Source organism: Falco biarmicus, chromosome 1 (genome assembly GCF_023638135.1).
Source record: "Falco biarmicus isolate bFalBia1 chromosome 1, bFalBia1.pri, whole genome shotgun sequence".
Lineage (NCBI taxonomy): Eukaryota > Metazoa > Chordata > Aves > Falconiformes > Falconidae > Falco > Falco biarmicus.
In genome coordinates, this window is record NC_079288.1 from 9,076,708 (window position 1) to 9,095,365 (window position 18,658).

At 46.3% G+C, this 18,658-nt stretch overlaps 1 protein-coding gene across 1 annotated transcript in view; it reads left to right on the forward strand.

Moving 5' to 3' along the window:
- Positions 1-18,658, forward strand: part of MAP2K4 (mitogen-activated protein kinase kinase 4) — a 90,241-nt gene that overhangs the window by 13,617 nt on the left and 57,966 nt on the right. The gene's annotated exons all lie outside the window — the stretch shown is intronic.

Sequence of the window (18,658 nt, forward strand, 5' to 3'; positions counted from 1 at the left end):
TGACAGCCTGCATGCTTATCCCTCAACCTTAGGCAAAGAACAAAATACTTCAAGGGGAGAGCAGAGCTGATGGGTGCAGACTGGGCCAAGGGAATGGGAAGAAGTTTTAAGGCAAGACAGTGAAATTGCAAGCTCATAAAGAAAGCTGAGTTGGTTTTGTAGTGGTAAAAGGAACTTTACTTGAAGAATAATAAAAAGAGAAAAAATTCTTATATTTTTTATGTTTTCCTGCCAGTCAGGTGGCTAGCTGATGCATTTCTTATTTTCACTAATGAGTATTATTAATAAGACTTCAGAACCTTAAAATTGATGGTAGTAGACTTCTGTGGATAATTTCAGTTACAATTCATGCTTGATTCTTGGCCTCTGAAAATATTGCCAGCCTGCTGTGGTGGTTTTTTGGTTAATTTTCAGGTTTTGTATGCTATTGTAGAGAGAAAACCAATTAAAAAAATATTAAGTCTTACTCAGGAGGCTGTGTAAGTTGTAGCTGCTGGTGTGAGGGGGCACCAGGTCTTGTGAGACTCATGGTAAAGTCCAGAGCAGGCAGCAGTGTGCTTGTGGGGAGTGCATGGGGATGCCGGCTGGGACCCATGGTGGGTGAGGGCAAGGCTGGATTCTGTTTCGCTTTTTTTTCTTGTCTCCATGGTGTTGGGTTGCACAGTTATTGTGCATGTCTCATTCCTTATTCAGAGCCAAAAGCATCCCATATTTTTGGTATCCAAGTTTACGTTAAATTGAAATGTGCTTGTAGCACATAGTCGTTTCTGAGAGCTAAAATAGCCACTTGGGTCAAGCCTCTCGGCTGGAGGATGAGCACCCAGTTTCGTGTCTGGTGGATGATGGTTCTTACTCTGATGGCTGGCGTGCGGTGACATGCTCAGGGCTCTTTCTGCTGTGTGCCTGGCATGTGTGCATGTGCCATGCCATTGATGCACTCACCTTCAGTGTGCCAGATGCTTCCCAGAAATCTGCCTCCATGCACTTCTGGGCAGCTACGGGGAAGCCAGTGAGCTCCAGCCTGGTGCCCACTCCAGGTGCCTTCGAAGCTTTCCTTGCTGTACAAGGAGGCGAGGCTGTGGAGGTAGCACAGGGATGGTGTTTGCTCTGGTACAAAGTACAGCCGCTGTCCCCTGTGGCCAAAATGTGTTGTGTGGACTTAACAGGGCTCTCACTGGGTACTGGTACTGGTTTAGATGTAGACGTCGGAGAAAAAGTCAGAGGTACTGCCCATCTGCATCAGCTTGGTGAGCAGGGGCGAGGGGGGGTGGGCTGGTCTTGGCTCTGCTGCTGGCTGGGCGCCTGCTGCCCACCCTTGGGTGACCGCTGTGCCTGAGGGAGATGCCGGCTGTGCTCCAGGTGCTCAGTGCATCATTGCAGGGAGCCTGGCGCTACCCTTGGCAGGCATGGTGTCGAATGCCCCTTGAACGATGCTTGCTTCCCCCTACCCTTAATTTGTCAGCGTTAAGGTAAAATAGAAGCTGAAAGCCTGCAGTGGAGCTGGGTTCCCCTGCCGCGTGGCTTTAATGCCTGCGTCACCATAGCCTGCTAGATCACCCGTGCCTCTTGTGAGTGTTGGTGGCTCGTCCTCACTGCTTGAGGAGCTGGAGCTTTGCCGCGATCTGCCCTTTGTCTCAGGCGATGGATTGGTGCCCAGACCTGAAGCACAGTTACTGCTGGTGAGAGCCGGGCTCAGCGGGGGGGCTGCGGGCAGCGCTGCTGTGGCCCCGCATGGCCCACCGTGAGCAGCACCCATGGGGGGTGTTGCAGCAAGTCGTACGTGACCTCCCCGGCTCCAGGCAGGCTTGCTTTCTGCGGATGCGCAGTGCTGCTGGCTTCACCAGGGCTGGCCTCTTGCTGCAGTAGGAAAGCTGGTCCCTCGTGGGGAATCGCCTGCGCACGTGCTGCTGGACTGTGTATTTCAAAATACTACTTAATATTAGCAGTTTACATTAAACTTTCAGCTTTGGGGGGGGGGGGGGGGGGGCACCAACCTCTTCACTCTTAGTGTGTTACTTGTTACCACCAAACTCTCATGATAGAGCTGGTTTTTTTTATTCAGGTAGGTTTTTATAACAACTGGCAAGAAATTCCCAAATAGTTACCGGTGTAGTTTTATTAACAGCTGGAGCTGTTAATAAATTATTATTAATAAAATAATATTTCTTGGGGTACCCTGCCCTCCTCTTTGCTTGCCAGGTGCTGGTCCCCTTGCTGGTGTGTTGAGCTGCTCTGTTTCTTGAGATTCGTTTACAGAAAGTGGTGGATCCTGACGCGATGGGGTTGTGCTGTATTCAGAGCAGTGCAGTCTAAAGTTTAATCTAAAAAATTAGTTTTATTTATGGTGATAGAGTTTATTGACACATAAAAGGAGATCCTTAACAGCAATGAGTCACTTTGACTTTCAGCAAATGAGTAAGAACTGGTCTCTTGCTTTAGGCTTTCAGATAAACTTCTGTGGAAAGGCACAAAGCAAGCTATGCATTTGTTTTAGTATTGTCCTGCTTGCTTTTTTTAAATCAGTCTGGTAATTTGCTTTTTCTTCCAACTAACGAGCTGCTTCTAAGAGCCCCTCCGTTTTTCATGGTGCCAGTGAAGCAAGAGCTCAATTAAGACTTTTAAAAAGGTCACTAATTGTTGAGGAGGCTTTATGCCTTCTGCTTTACCTGTATCAAAAGAGCAGCGCTCTGTCAGTGTGCAGTTACGCTAATTGCAGACGGAGTGTGTCTGTGTATGGTGTGTACGGGAATTTGCTGCGTGCTAAATTGCCATGAAATACCAGCCGGGTAGGATTGGCAGTTTGATTTGCGTTTTTTACAACTTCTGCTGAATGAAGACCTGACTTCTGGGATGCTTTTACATGGCGGTGGAGGGTGTCCGTTGTCAACTTACAGGCGAATACCTCACGTTTCTCTCTCGGGTGCGGGATGCGTGGGTGCTGGATTCTCTCGTGGGTTGCTTCTGGTTCTGCTTCTTCATGAGAGGCGAGAGCAGGCAGAGAGGTCTGAGACGATGTTCCTGCCAGCTGTGCTGAGGGGGCTCGGGGAGCTCTGTAGGATTCCTTTTTCTCTTTTCTGTCATCAGCTTAGGCTGTGCGTTGCTCAGACATCCGAAGTACCCTCTGCATATTAGAAACCAAGTCTCTGCATGATTTGGTTTTGTTGTTGTTTTTGTTTTAAATCTGAGTTATAGAAATATTGTGACTCTGCATTTCATTGTTTGCATTTAGATATTTTTGTTTGCACTCAATATACATATGTTACAGCAGTTCTAATATCTAGAGAGGTAATTGTTAATGTTTTTTAAACAATTGGTGTCTTTGGGTTTTATCTCGTATATTTTGTGATCAGTGTTCAGTCAGATTTCTTCTGAGATGTTGTATATAGAAAATCCTTTGTTGGCCATAGCTTTTTCACAGACTGATGCTTTTTTGTCTTGGAAGAGCAGAGGACATATGCTCCAGCGTTACAGCGCAGAGCGAGCCTGCATGTCAGGATTGCTCCCCTAGGACAGAGTTGGAAAGCACATATTTGTTCTTTAATAGTTTTCTATTGGCACGGGATATACAAATCTTCAGGAAACTTGATATTTGAAGCAGGAATTTCATATCTCTTTTGTGAGCTAGAGCTGTGTGGTGGGATTAGAGTTAGACTTGTAGATCTTTGTAGTAAATACCTGAGATGATGGCGACTGAAATGTGAAAAGAGGTGGAAGAAAAGGATCTGCCCAGATGGAGTGGTGGTCTGCTGAAGTCTGGATGGTGGAGCTGCGTTAACAGCTGTGCAGGTGAGACTGAGTTAGAGATGAGACTTGCTGCTGGGAACAGCTGGCACGTGATGAACCTCGGCAGCTTAAGAAGGCTGATTAATATTGAGGACAATGGCTGGCTTCTGTGTCAGTCTTTTTGCCATTTCCCAGTTGTCTAGCCCATTAAGAATGTAAATTCTTCTGCAGGGTTTTAGTTAGTTCCCCAGTGATGATTTTCATCTGAAGCTGGGATCTTTCAGGCATAGACAATCTGTATGCATTCGAAGGGTTGAAGTCTGCTACAAAACAAAAAATCCTCAATAAATGATATTTCAGAAAAGAAAAAGGAGGGGGAGAAAAAAGGCTTTGTCATCAGAGGGTTTTGCAAAGTAATGAGGTTTTCCAGAGCTCAGTAGGTGGCCTCTGAAGCAATCTGGTAAGGAATGGGGCCTTAGGGAAGGGAATTTGGTGTTTTCCCATTGCCATAGTGGACTGGCTCTGAGGCTGCTGTAAACTGAGCACCGTGTAACCAGTGAATCCTTTCTAACAGCTGGGTTGACTGTGTTGGTTATCTGGAAGCACAGGAAAAACATGTGAACTGCTTTGCTGGTAGCAGGGGAGACTGCGCAGCATGCCTGCTAGCAGCATGGTGCTGGGGCTGCTGCTGTGAGGGCTTCAAGAGTAGTGACAAAACCCCCTCCATCGTCACCATGGATTTCTGATGTTGGTAGTTTTGAAGTGAAAATTTGTTAGTGTTTCCAGCTTCTAAACCTGTACTGTGGTTTGTCCTATGAGCAGCAGTCTGCTGCAGCCCGAGGGGGTGAGTGGATGGTTTCCCACCTGTGGTTTTGCACTGACAGCGTGGAGGTACGTGCTGTAAGCTCCCCACAGCAATGTGGTCACCATGGGTCCTGCGCAGGGGCTCACGGTGGGTAAGGCTATAAAACACTTTCATTAAAATCACTTGACTGACTCCTGTGCCTGGAGATAGGAATGCAGGTGGGTCAGACCCAGGAGGGTGAAGGCATTAAAAAAATCCAAACCCTAAACCAATACTTTACCACCTGCCTGCCAGAGCATTGGCATTTCCCTTAAAAATGGGGAAGACGTGTAAGAGTGGGGTTGTGCATGGGATACTTTTGCTGGCTGGGGACCTCCTGAAGTGTTGCGTGGTGGAGATCTTCATCCCCAAGAGGGGTTGTGGTGAAAGTGATGCGCATTTCTGTAGGGGCAGCATCTGTTGCACATCTGAGGGCAGGTTGTCTTGTTGTGAATGCCTGAAGTTGTTTGTGGACTGAGTTTTATTCCAGGGCAGGTTTCCTGTGCTGCTAAGGGGGAAGAGTGAGTGCCTCTGTGCATGCTGCAGGTTTGCCAGCCGATTTCCTTGCTGCTTTGGATGTCTTTGTAAAACGAGGTGAATTGGCTGTTACCCAGAGTTGTTGTTGAATCACAGAATGGTTTGGGTTGGAAGGGACCTTTGAAGATCGAGTCCAACCCCTGTGCCCCAAACAGGGACATCTTCCACTAGGCCAGGTTGCTCCAAGCCCCATCCAACATGACCCTGAACACTTCCAGGGATGGGGCACCCGCAGCTGCTCTGGGCAGCCTGTGCCAGTGTCGCACCACCTTTCATCGTAAGAAAACTTTCTTATGTGCAGTAGAAACCTGCCCTCCTCCAGTTTGCAACGATTGAAGGTAGAGATGGAAGATCTGAATTTTGTCAGCAGGGAGTTGCATGTAATGTGGTGAGGTGCTGGGGGAGTGAGTGTGTGACAGGAGGGGCCCTGCAGCCTAGGACGGGACCGGGGGGGAGTGTGGGGTGAGCGGCGGGGGTCTTCTGGGGACCCTCCTGTGGCACAGCCGTGGCACAGCCGTGGCCAAGCAGCCGCCTGTGCCGTGGGACAGCCTGGAGAGCTGCAGAGAGGGGTGATGGTGGCTGCTTTCCCTGTAGGTTTTAACCAGTTGAATCAAGACGTGAACTGTTAGGAAAATACTCAAGAAGGCTCTTGTGATGGTGAAAAAAACCCATTTCCTCCTAGCAAAAACTGTTTACGGCAAAGACAGATGTTGACGATTTTCTGTGAAAAATACTCTTGACTGTTAGGTAGTGACATTGTGTCTGCTTGAATTGCCCCTTAGAGTATATTATAATTGTAGCTTTCTCTTTAAAATGCATTTTAAAGTGTTAGGAGTGTATTAGCTGACTTTGTGCATGTGACATGTGCAACCATATTTATTTTGAAGGAAGGGATGATAGAAGCATTAATATATTTGTGAATTCTTTTACGTCCTTAAAGGCTTTCTGTTTCATAGGTAAATTTTGTAGGTCCTGTTTACCAGCTATTAATGAGAATGTCAGAAGCTATTGGTTTTTTTGGGTTTTTTTGTTTGGGTTTTTTTTTTTTTTTCCCAAGTCCACAGTCAGTGCTTGGTAACTGTTGGTGGCAAAATGTGTGGCACTTGCAGTGGGCAGGAGGAATCTTGCTGGATCTGGCACTGGATGGCACGTACCTGTTGCTCTTTCCCAGTAAGTGATGGTTTCTGCTGTGGATCCACTTTGCCAGAACACCATCTAGCCTTTAATCTGAAGGTGGTGGTTTTGTGCTGAGAAGGGAAAGGCTCTTGCTGTTCTCTCTGCTGGAAGATCGAAGGTGTGTGGCGGAGGGGGGATGCTTTGCAGGTCCTCTCTTTGTTGTAAATGAAAGGAATGTGACACAGATATCTGAATTTCCCTTGTAAGCCATCAAGAAGTGGCAGATTTGATTCCCAGCTCTTCACAGCTCTTTTCACGGAAAACCAGCAGCAAGTATCTCAGTTCAGGACATCGGCTTTGCCTTACTGAATAATTTGACAAACCCGTGTGCTGTCAGATGAGGCTCATTTTCTGTTGAGCTGTACTTGAGCCACCACAGCGGTAAGCAGTCAGTTTATTAATAAACTATGGAATGAGGGGGAAGAGTTGCAAGGCGACCCGACTTCCCGCTGTCCTAAAAAGAGCAGCTTTTTGCTGGCAGTTTCTGCTGTGCGCGCTGGGGTGCAGCTCGGCCAGGCAGCTGAACCAGTGCTGAGCCTCCTGTGGCTGCAGTCCCTGTCCCCATCCCTCTCCTGTGGCGTTTCCTGCCCAGGTGACAGCCCAGGTGAGTCTCTGTTTCGGTGCAGCGGGGCTCCTGCGCTGTTCCCAGGGGTCATCTTTCCCATTGATTTTTTGCTGCCAAGTCCATATAGCAAAAAAGAAAGGCTCAGGGCCAGTTCTTCAGTATTTCTTTGCTGTTTCTTTCGGGGTTGCAAACCTCAACCCTGGGGTGCACTTCCCAGACTTTGATATTAAGATCACTTCCCAGTGTACTTTCATTTGTCCTCCGAAGTATCTCTGTACCATTAAAGGAATGTCATGAAGAAGTACATTTTCACAGGCTGTTTCAGTGCTTTGGCTACCTTTTATAAAAAAATACTGTGTGTGTGTGCAGTGACACTTTTTGGAGTGACAGCTGTTGTATTTCCATGGCAGCAGGTTGTGCTTTCATTAAGCTTCGCTTCAGCTACTTTCTCTGGTTTTGTTTCGGTAATGAATTAACTTCATGTAACTTTCTGTGCTGTTGAGCATCAACTTGCTGATCTTTCTGAACGATACTTAGCAAATCATGTGTTGGGTACAAAGTGCCCTTCAAAGGGACATGTGAGACTTAAATGTGGAATAAAACGTTATGTTGTGTAAAAGCAACAAAAGCATACATGTTACACAGTTTAATGCCTATCCTGTTCTTGACAAGTTGTGTTTAGAGGGTTTAATGGGCATTATATGTGTTAGTATTCGGGAGTGTTCTGAATAAAAGAGGCAGGGAGTGTTCTCCTAACAAAACTAAGGATGATGAGGGAGAGGACCCTGACGTGGGACTGGCAAGCAGGTCAGTGAGGGTGGTTTTCCAGAGGGGCAGTTGTTCTTTTGGTGGGTGACGTGCTCTGGGACCACAGGCGCTGAGCTCCCAGCCGGCTGCTCGTCCTGCGCAGGGTTAGGCTTGCATGGCTGCCCCTCTGCTGACCACAGCTCAGCTTTAATCCTCTCAGTGGCAATCTGCATACAACCTATAAGTGAAGACAGATCCAGCTTTAACTGAGGCTTTTGTCAGAAGATATTCCCAATGCATATTTTCTTTACTAATACGTATCAGAATAGACTTTTCAGGATACAGACCTGTTTTTTTTAATATCAATAATTTTATCTTATACCATGAATCTTAACATATAGGACACCAGAAATTAGTGTACATGTGATTTTTTTCTTTTTTTCTGTAGCCAGTATGAAAGCTAAAGCTGTGATGTTGTAAAAAAAAAAAGTCTGCTTTACGCTTTTAATTGCTGGTGAAATTGCTGTATTCTATCTTGCTGATTGAATAAATTTGGGCAAAATAAGAAATGGAAACAATCAGACTAATCAGATATGAGGAAGTAAAAATAACCAAAAACCCCCCAACAAAATCAAGAACAACTCAAAGGAGAGTCTTATCTAATGAACTTCAGAAAGAGCGTTAGAACTGGCTTATTTGAATCCAGTGTATTTTCAATTTTAGACATGCTTTATACTTTAGGGGAAAGTTACCTGCTTTAACAAGACTGGGTTTGCTGAATTTGCTAAACTGACTGTATTAAATTTTGGGACTGTGTTTAAAAACAGAATAACATGTTTTTTTGAAACAGAATTTATTTTGGAAAAAAGCATGGGTGGGGTTGGTTTATTGTTTGTTTGTTTGGGTTTTTTTACATAACATAGATTATACAGTGCTGTCTGCTATAGCCTGGGAAAAAGAACAGATAAAAAACCAGATAAACTGAGAAGTTTCAAGGTGCTTTGTACATTTGCATATGAGAATGTGTAGAACACTTGAATCATTGTATTCCTCTGTGAGATAAAATGTACTATTTATTGTAATTTGTATATGTGGCTGTATTGGGATCTTTTGGTTAAATAGCTTCTTTCACTTAATGTTCAGAATTGTCAGCAGTAACTAGAAGTACGTATTTTGGAGGGGAACAACATTTTGCAGTATAACATGGCTTATTTATAGTTGTGACAGGGACCAAAGCTGGCAGACAGCTAGAGGTGAAGCATGAAAAAAATTTGCTGGACCATCTCACGGTGAGAGGACCACTTGAAAGATAGAAACAGTTCATTGTAGAAATGTCTTGGGGTTTCTTTGGCAGCACAATAACCTGGTGTGATTCTTACCACCTTTTGTCCATAAATTAGGAATTTGAATTATTTGCTGTAATTTATAGCTGTTTGTTCAGACTCTGTTTCCTCATCCTCGAGCCTTGGAAGAAGAAAGTTTCAGTAGAGGAAGGGATGGCCAGAAGCGGCTGTGACTTGCACAAGTAAATTTCACTTCTTATGGGCACTGCCCACTTCTCCTGAGTGTGTAATGAAAGATGAAAATCAGAGTGGATCTGCATCTCCAGACAGTCCCCTGCCCCTCCCAGGAGTACAAAACCCTGATTATACTAGGAAGAGTGGCAGTTTGATCCTGCCTGGTGTCATTTAGAGATGTGGGACTTTTAGGTAAAGATTCAAAACAGTGTGTGGCCATGGCTTGCTCCCCCTTGGGCTGGATTTATAAAATGCCTAGAAAGTGTCTCTCTGCGGGAGAAGGAAGCCATGGGGTGTATTCGGAAGTTAGCAGCTGGAGAGAGCTGTGATTCGTGGGCTGAGCGCTCCAGAACCGTTGTTTCTCCAGGGATGCTGACCCCTTGCATCTCCTAAGCAACTGAGCAGCAATGCCAGTGTGTCCCTTGCAATATCTCCTGCATGGCGTGGTCACAAGGGTCTTGAGGGCCAAAGTGATGTCCTGCCCATTCCAAGACAGTCTGGGAAATGGTGGCTACGTCAGGTTTTGATGAGATACACAGAGTGTGTTTCCATGTTCACGCTGAGCAATTCGTGCAGCGATGAGCTTTCAGGGCTGTGGGCTCTGTGTTCCCCATGTTCTCCCATGCCCAGAGCCATCCAGCATGATGGAAATGCAAAGGAAAAACAAAGTAAAAACCATTGGTCTTAAAGGGATGGTAAGGTGAAATTTCTTGCAGAGGTAGCTGGCTTGGAGGCTTTCAGCCATCTGTTTTGTGTGTCTGATTTAATGCTCTGGTTCCAGAGTAAATGAAAAATAGTGGCGGTGTTGAAAGAGGCAGCGCTGCTTTTCTGACCCTTTCCTGTGCAGCTCACAGCAGGAGCAGCTGGCAGGGAGGATGGTCAGGGAAGCAGTCTGGTTTAAAATGAACCTGGGGGGAAAAAATGTCAGGGTTGAGCATCTGGGACAAGACAGGGCTGCTGCTTCTGAGGGTCACCCAGGTGAGAAGCAACTGGAGATCTTGCTGTGCTGGATCTTTGCGATGGCAGATCTTCCTTCGGTGTGATCTTACACTGCTGAGCACAGTGCAACCCAAGCCCTAGGTTCAGGGCCTGCGAACAGTGCTGCAGGCTAAATATTAGTAGTATTAAAAAGCAGGTTTTTACAGTAATAAAAAGGTGTGGTAATGAAAAGGCAACTTGTCATCGGAGCTCCTGTGCTAGGGAAGGGATGGGTTTGTGTCCTGTAGGTGAGTACGTGCCATGGAGCAGTGCACTTTGAGCTGGGTGGTGGGAGGAGACCAGAGCTTTCGACAGAAGTTACACGTCCTGACTGTGATTCATGTGCTGGAGCCAAGCTTTTCAGAGGCTTGGGTTTGTTCTATCTGGAAACACTGGGATTTTACTCATCTGGAACCACACAGAAAAGGAAAACCACAAAAGCATCAGCTTCCTGCTTTGCAGGTTAACGCGATGCAGCTCTTCATTTCTTTATACTCTCGTTTCCTGAACAGTGTTTGCTCTCATTAGGAGTGGCTATATTAACATCAGTAGTTATATTTTTTTGTATCCTCTTAGATCCATCCTCTCTACACTGACCGGACGCGAGCTCTTCGTTGAGGTTGCATCAGCTGGTACACCAAAGCCTGGCCGTGTAGCTTGTTGCCGTGGGTACCTTGGCTGCTGGTTCGGGTCCGTGGGTTGTGTGCAGCTACCCAGTTCTTCCTTCAGGAAGAAATTTAAAAGCTGTAATGCTTCCATCTGTATTGTTTTTGCTAACAAAAATGAAGATTTCTGCCACATAGGTTAATACCCACAAAAATTACAAGAGCAGCCAGCTGTTGGCCTGTTAGAGGGGGCTTCAGCGATCTGCCAAGCTGTTGAAAGCAGCAGCACCGTGACCAGGTCCCTCGTTGCATCAAGGCTTCAGCTGAGGCATGGAGGAGGTTTGGTACCTGCTGCCTTCTGTCCTCCCTGCATGAGCAGCAGAGCGCTGAGGCTCACTCCTGGCGTTTCGGGTATTCTGGCAGTTGAACGAAAATGTCAGGCAAGGGTGCTGTCACCGTGCATCTCTCAGAAAAGGTTTTGATGCTGCTGGTCTGCAAATTGTTGGAAACACCGATCATCAGACGCTGCCCGTCATGTCCCTGCAGTGTGAAATGGGCTCCTTCCTATGCTTTTCTTGCTACAGCATGCTACCAATTCATCCTGAAGGTTTCAGAAGACAGCATAAAGCTTGAATTTTTATGAGTGCACAAGATGTTAATTCTTTTTTTCTGAAAGAAAAATGTGAACCCAAAACCTGGTGTTCTCAGTCCAGTGGTCATATGTTAGTGCTTGTTAAAGTGTGTTATTTTGGTGCTGGGAAATGATTGGACTTACAGATGCATTTGGCTGTTTCTGCTAGGTTTCAGCACATGGAAGGGTTTGAGCAAAGTCATGGAAAGTAAACAAAAGTTTAAGGCTTTTTTGGGTTTTTTATTGCCCCCCTCCTTTTTTTTTTTTTTTATTCCTTGCAATGTGGATTTTCCTTTGTTTTCTCTCTCTGGTTCCCTGAAAAGCAAAGTAACTGCAGTGCTCGGGAAAGGACCTGTACAACAGTGGGAGAGACGGATGGTGACAGGGCATTGGGCATGGGTGGCAGCTCCTGCCTCTTCTGACAGTCTGCACGTAGCTGAGCTGCTGGGTTGGGATTGCATTGCTCAAACTATCTTTGTGTCCAAGGGCTGGAGAGCAGAGTATGGGTTGTTGAAGCTGAAGTCCTGTTGGCCAGGAGTGACAGGGTCTGACAGCTCCCGAGGAGACGAGAGGATGTGGTACAAGCAGGGAAGTGAAACCTGGTGACGGTTATTAAATACAGGGATACCACGGCTGGCTGAGGAGGTCCTTGAGTTTAAAGTGGTTGGAGGCTGAGAGAGTATCTGAAGAAGGATGTCACGGGGCTGGTGGGTGCTCTTTTCACTGGCACCTCCCTGGGGGCTCGGCAGAGTGCAGAGTGCTGTGCTAGGTGGACCATTGCAGCTGTTCTTATGCGCTGTGTCTTTGGGTCTAGCCCTTACCTCTTGAATCAAACCAATTTTTTTCTGAAATCCCAGATTGGAGAAGTACAAAATTAGATCGTTGCCTATCTACAGATTCTGCTTTTGAAGTTTAGCATGAAATTGCTTTGGATTTAGTGTCTAGAAGTTCTCTGAAGGAGTTAAAAATAAATGAATGAATAAATATTAAAAAAACCCTGAAAGTACTTTCAAAGACATCTAAAAGCTTTGTATGTTCTGTAGACGTGTTTTCATTTCTTGCTTAGCAGTCATACATACTCCCATTATAATTCAGCAGAACTAAGCAAAAATGCTTTTTGGGACCATGTGTTCCTAGGCGTTTTAAGATCCAGACCAAAATCGTTCCCAACGTAATAATGCAGATAAATATATTTTAAAGAACTTCACAGCTGAGATCACGCTTTGAGAAAGGCTCAGCTCCTGTGTAAGTCCGTATAACCGATGATTAGATGTTCAAAAGAACAAGACACGTGGGAGCTCGCAAATGAAAGAAACCAGCTTATGTGAAGCAGATCCTAACTTGAAATTTGGCTTGTGTATTTTTAGCTATGCATAAGTACCAGCTGATAGTATTTGGAAAAACAAGCATATATTGCGAAGTTTTGGATCCAGCCATGGAGATCTGCTGCTCTTGTGTTGCAAAGCACCGCTGGTTCCACAAGAAAAAAACAAGTGGAGAAGCAGCCCGGTGCTGGGATGAAAGCCTGCCCAGTGGAGTCTGGAGCACATTAAATCCTTGCTCCAGTGGGAGTCTCTTCACCATGGCACAAGTACTTTCCAAAGTTTTACTTGTGCATATTGGTGCAATTCAAATGTTTTCACATAGACACATGTGCTTTCTCTGCTTTACCTTTCTGGTTATTGAACCAATTGGTGACAGATAACACATACTGGTAACTGTTCTTTTTCCCCTGACTCTGAAGGATCCCTGAGATGTTCCTCTCAGCCTTCCCCTCCCCAGTATGACTGGCTGTATCTTCAAAACAACTTAATCCATTTTCATAAATATGCCCTATGTGTATATGCTGCATGTGGATTAGCAAAACGAGGAGACAGTGCAGCAGTGGCAGCATCCTTAGGGGGTCCTGAGGCTGAGGTCTGGCTGGGCGTGCAGGGCTGTTGTTGCTGCCTGCCTTGCTGGGTTGTCTTGTGCTGCTGAGCTGCATTTTGGGCTACCTGCTCAAGGAGAAGGCTGTGTCCTGTCCCGCCTGCTTGCCTGCAGTACGATCCCAGTTCCCATCGGAGCAGAGGGGTCTGTCTTTGTCCCCTGGTAGCACTTTGGTACCTGCACACCGCACAGAGGTGGCCAAGGGCTGGTTTTAAGGGGAGATGTGAATGTGAGCGTTGCACCAGGAGCAGTGTCTTTTGGGGTCAGTGTTCCCTGGCTGACCCTGTGCCAAAACCACTTGTAAAAAAGCAGCGTCAGGCAGCGTCCTCCACGTAGATGACATAAGGATCAAAAAATACCTGCTTGGTTTAACAGGCTTAATGGGGAGAGACAAAAGTGAAGTCTCCTGCACTGCAGGGATGTGGAGCAAAATATTCTGTGGTGGGGGAGAGCAGCATCAGGCCAGGGAGGGAGCTGGGGAGGGGGAAGACGGAGACACTGGAGTCCGTTTCACAGCTTGGTTCTTCCTGAAAGGTAGCAAATGACAACTGGATGAGCAGAGGGCTGGAAACCTCCTGTGTGATGGCCCCTGGGAGAAAAGCAAGAGGCAAGAGGGGGCGACATGCAGGAGGAGTCAGACACATCCCTCATTTCTGTTGGCATCTTGGGGGATATGAGTCCAATTTGCTCCGCTAATCCCACCTGTGACATCAGCAAGTCACTGCCCCGTGGACCTCTTTGCTGTTAGAGAGTTCTCAGCAATTACACGTAGGAAATCCAGAACTGCTGTGTCAGGAGATGCCTGAAAGTCCTGGTGGCCAAGGACTTTCCTTGTCCTTCTCTACAGACATCAGGACATCGATTCCTAACTCCCAATGCTGTCTCTTGTTTCTGATCTCTTTGTCTTTAGAATTAAAAAACCTGGCATACTAACACTAAACTGGACAGAATCAGTTGCTCCCCCCGAAATAATTTTGCCTTAAAATGTGAAAGTTCCCCAGTGCTCTGGTTCCTGCTCTTTTTTCCTGACCTGTGGCTGCAGGGCTCTTGGTGGCTGGGTCCGAGGTGTTTACCAGAGCTGGTGGGATGCAGGCTGTGATTGACATTGCCACTTTTCTGGCATAAGCTAGCTAGAGGGATGATGGAAACATACTTGTTGCTTTATCCAAAGAAACTAAATCCTTTCCATTGACCTTAAGCAAAGGGCTCAAGGGCAGATTTTTTCCTTGCTTTTAGTCGAAGTGCAGGCTCCTAAAATTAAAAAGAAAAAAAATACCAACCAACCCCCTCCCCAGTTCTTTTCCCTACAGTGTATTTTATAATTCATGCTGTGCTATTTCATAATGAAAAAGTACCTGGCACGACCCTTTGCATAATTTATTATTGTTTTACATCAGGAAGGGTTCCAGGTGCTTCGCAATAAATTTCCCAGAGCAGCGTCACCGTTTCCTTCTGACAGCTGCTCGGGTGCCGTCTCGGCAGGACCATGCCATGGGTGCCTCGAGCAGGGTAGTGTGTGCATTTTGCGGTGTCTGTGCCTGGCCTGCCGCGCGGCGCTGGGAGCAGCCAGCCCTGGTTCCGCAGGCGTCCGCTCTGGTGACACCTCCGGCAGGCTGCCTGGGACAACTGGACCCTCCAGGCTCCCTCCCTCATGTTTCACCAGGCTTGGCGTTTGGCGGTGATGATGAGCAGTGTGTTAAGTGATGCTCTTCAGTGAGAAGTTGCTTCTCTCTCGCCTGGGAGGGAAGCTGCCACTGACGCCAGCGCAATGTGCTCCTCTCTCAGCAGAGCTGCCCCTCGCAGCCTGGCAGGGCACAGCCATGCGCCTCACTGCGCCCCTGTGCTGCAGCCCACGCACAGCGCTGGCCCGAGCACGGATTGAAGCTCTTTCACCAGAGCTGATCGGCTCCCAGGACTTGGGTAGTTTTAACTCTGGTTGTGGCAGTTCATACAAGTAATATTTCCATGCTCAGGGTAGCATCGGGGATGATAAATATTAAAGGTTGATGGTGGATTTTGGAGATTTCCGAGAGTTCGTTCTCAGGTCTTTACTGCTGGGAGTTTTCAGTGTGAGGGAACTAATCTTAATCTGATTGCATTTTCTTGCACTCGAAGTCTAACCTACTTTATCCAGGTTTCATAGTGGAGGTATTTATAGAAGCTGTTGCAAGTGCTGTTGGATGTAGCATCAGTCACGTATTGTAAGTTGCAGAGGTGCATGCCTGCTGGTGCGGGGAGCGTCTGTGCAAATGCGAGCTGCCTCTCAGCCTGCAATCGCTGAGAGGTCTTGCTAACGTTTTATTTAGTACAAATGTTTACTGTGTAAACCCTTCAAGAGTCCTGGCTGATCCGGGCTTGCGTGTTGTTGTGCTCTGGAAGTGAAGCACACTTGAGGCTGTAGGTGAATTATGGATAAATACTCTTTTCTAATGAGGCGACTTCTAAAAAGCATACTTAGCACATGCCTGCAGTGCCAAATTGTCATCTCTGATTTGAATACTGGCTCTTGGATTATACTAAATTGAAGGTTTCACTGAAGGGCAGTAAATGTCAGTAACAGACAGACACGCTGAAGGTACTTGTACCCTCGAAAGTGAGTTTCTATAGTTACAGCTCTTAAAACTAATAACTCAGACCCCAGGCCTCTTCTTTCATTCAGACTCTCCAAATATAACTGCGCTATATGCTGAAGTTCTGCATGTTTTGTTTCAAAATGTGACTAGTTTTTTCTTGAAAAATGGTTTGTCTTGAGGGCAAGGCTGGAAACCTACTTTACTCCCAAATGAGCTGTGCTGGTGTTGGAGTACATCCACGAGCAAGCCTGGAAAGGAGGGAGCTGTGACTGGAAGGGTCCATGGGAAGGCAGGGCTGTGCCAGCAGCTATGGGGATCGCGAGCTGCGAGTCTGGGTGTGTTCAGGACATCACTGCAGCTGCAGGGCTGCAGCTCCGAGCGTGGGTAAACCCTCCTTTGCTGTCTCTACATCAAAGCAAGCATTTTATTAGTAGACGAGGTCTAACAATTTGGAGAGTAAAAGCTGTTGGAAGAGCAGAGAGATCTGTGTTGCTGGGGTTTTTTTTCTGTCTCCGGTGGGAGTTGGCACTAGCTTTGCTTTGAGGTACCCTGGAAGAGATCAGACCTGATAGTTTTCTCTTAAGAAGATAACCTTAAACATTCAACTCCCTTTCCAAATGGAAGCAAGTCACCCAACCCATTGGGCCCCTGACATCCCTTCCTCCCCATTTGTATTGTCTTTTTGTTGATGTGTTTTGATTTTACAAGGGAGAGGTAAAAGGGTTGCACAGATCATTGCAAATCCTTTGGTCATCCTTCCTGCTGTTTGCTGCCACAATTCATTTTCCTGTGCTTGTATTTCGTCTTTTTTTTTTCTGGTTATACTAGAGTAAGGAAATGGAGTGCAGGCTGGGTTCCTGGCATATTGCTGTTCCACAAACAGCAGAGAGACTTCAGCTTCTGGCCAGAGAGAATGTTCACCTTTGCAGTATGGCAGAGGCGTGCTCACACTGTGACAAGAGGTTTATGTTGCAGATTTGAACTGAGTGGAAAGCATTTTGGCAGGGATCACTTTGTATGCCTGCAAGACAGAAACCATGAAAAAAATCCCTTGAACTACTGCTATTTTGAAAATCTTACTGCTTGGAAAGTTATGTGTAACCTGAACATCGTTAGCAGTGTTGTTGAGATGTGGAAATTATAGGAAGAAATTAGGACTGCTTTCTCCAACAGGTGGTGACTCAGAGGCTTGAAGAAATCATAGATGTCCTAGGTGAAGTAAAAATAGTAATACAGAATATAACTCTGGAGGAATACTTTTGGACTGCATGTTATCTGTTAGATTATTTCTTCATGTGTGAAGACTGGTTGGCTGTGGTTGTGGTAAAGTGGCCTCAAAAAGAGTGATGGGAGCGTGACTGCAGAGCCAAGTGCTTGGATTAATCCTTGAGATGGATGGCAGCACATAAGTAATTATGTACTTAACCTAGCATCCATTCACCAGTGCAGCTAGGAACAAATGCGTGCTGTGAGCCTGAATTATTCTCCTGTGGCCATTGTGTAGGTGGGTGTCCAGTGTGAGCTTGGCAAGGCTTCCCATTTTTGCTGTGTCCATTTTGGCTGTGATCTGTGAAATGCCAAGGGATGTGCATTTGTGGAACAGCAGGGCCACATGGGATCACGTCTTCCCTTACCTCAGTTCCATGCAGCAGCCTGTTGCTAAAACAACATCCTTTTAAAAATAGATTTGAGAATGAGAAAAACATCATTTTAAGGCTGCAGTGATTTGAAATAAGGTTTGCTGTCCTTATGGATAGAAGAATAACTTATTTACAATCAGAAGGCTATTTCAGCTGTCTTACTCTTCTCTGAGAGCAGCATAACTTGGGATACAATCCTATTTAGATTCCCTCAAAACATAAGGAAATGCTTCCCTTACCACTTCAGCTCAGCCAAAGCCAAGGCCATCCTGCGTTCTTAGCCCAGTCCTTACCCCAACCAGTTGTACCCAGGCTGGGTGTCCTTGCTTTCCCTCTTCTCCACCAGTATTAGTGGCGAAAGGCCCAGTATCGCTGACTGGGACCTTATGGAAATCTGCTGGTGAATTGTCACCAAAAAATGGTGATGTGTTGTTTATTTTAGGTGGGTGATGTGAAGCTTTATGTAATTGGTTTCACGCTGTTGGGGTTTGTACAAGTTTCTTGTGTGGCATTTATGTGTAACGAGTTAGGGAATTTTTAGAAAATGCAGAGCGTATGCAGGTATTTCCAGACTATTGTATTGCAGCAGGGTCAAAACTGGAAGGATGTACCCAGTAATTTAAAAGTGAAAGGTATGATAGAGGAAGTCGGTGGCCCTCTCTGTGGGGATCTCAGAAATGGGGATCACAGAAATGGGGAGCCATGGAAGTTGTGCTGCAGTACCACGTGCTGTAGGTCAGGTCATGCCAGCAGCAGCACTCCGAGGCAGAACAGAATGCAAATAGGGGTGTTTGCTGGCCACAAGCTTTCCACAGCTTCCAGACTGAGGGCATCCTTAATTCTGAGGTCTGTTGGGTTTGTTTATCCAGCTGGTTTTAGATGATGTTACCAGGATGATCTTAAAGGTCCTTTCCAACTGAAGTGATTGTATGATCTTATTATCCTTGTAATATTTCGTGCCCTGAAACTGCTGTAAAGTGCTTTGACCTATGACTAGTTTTTTTCTCTTTTGTTTTTTTTGGTCTTGGAGTTGCCCAGAACACTTCTTTGTGAAGGGTAGAGGAATGCTGCAGAGCAGGATGGTGCCTCCTGGCTTTGCCCAGGAGAGCTGCGAGGTGGTTGGGGATATGACACCTGCTTTAGGGTGCAGGTGAAGGAGGAATCCAGGTATCATACCAGCTTCAGGTGGCAGG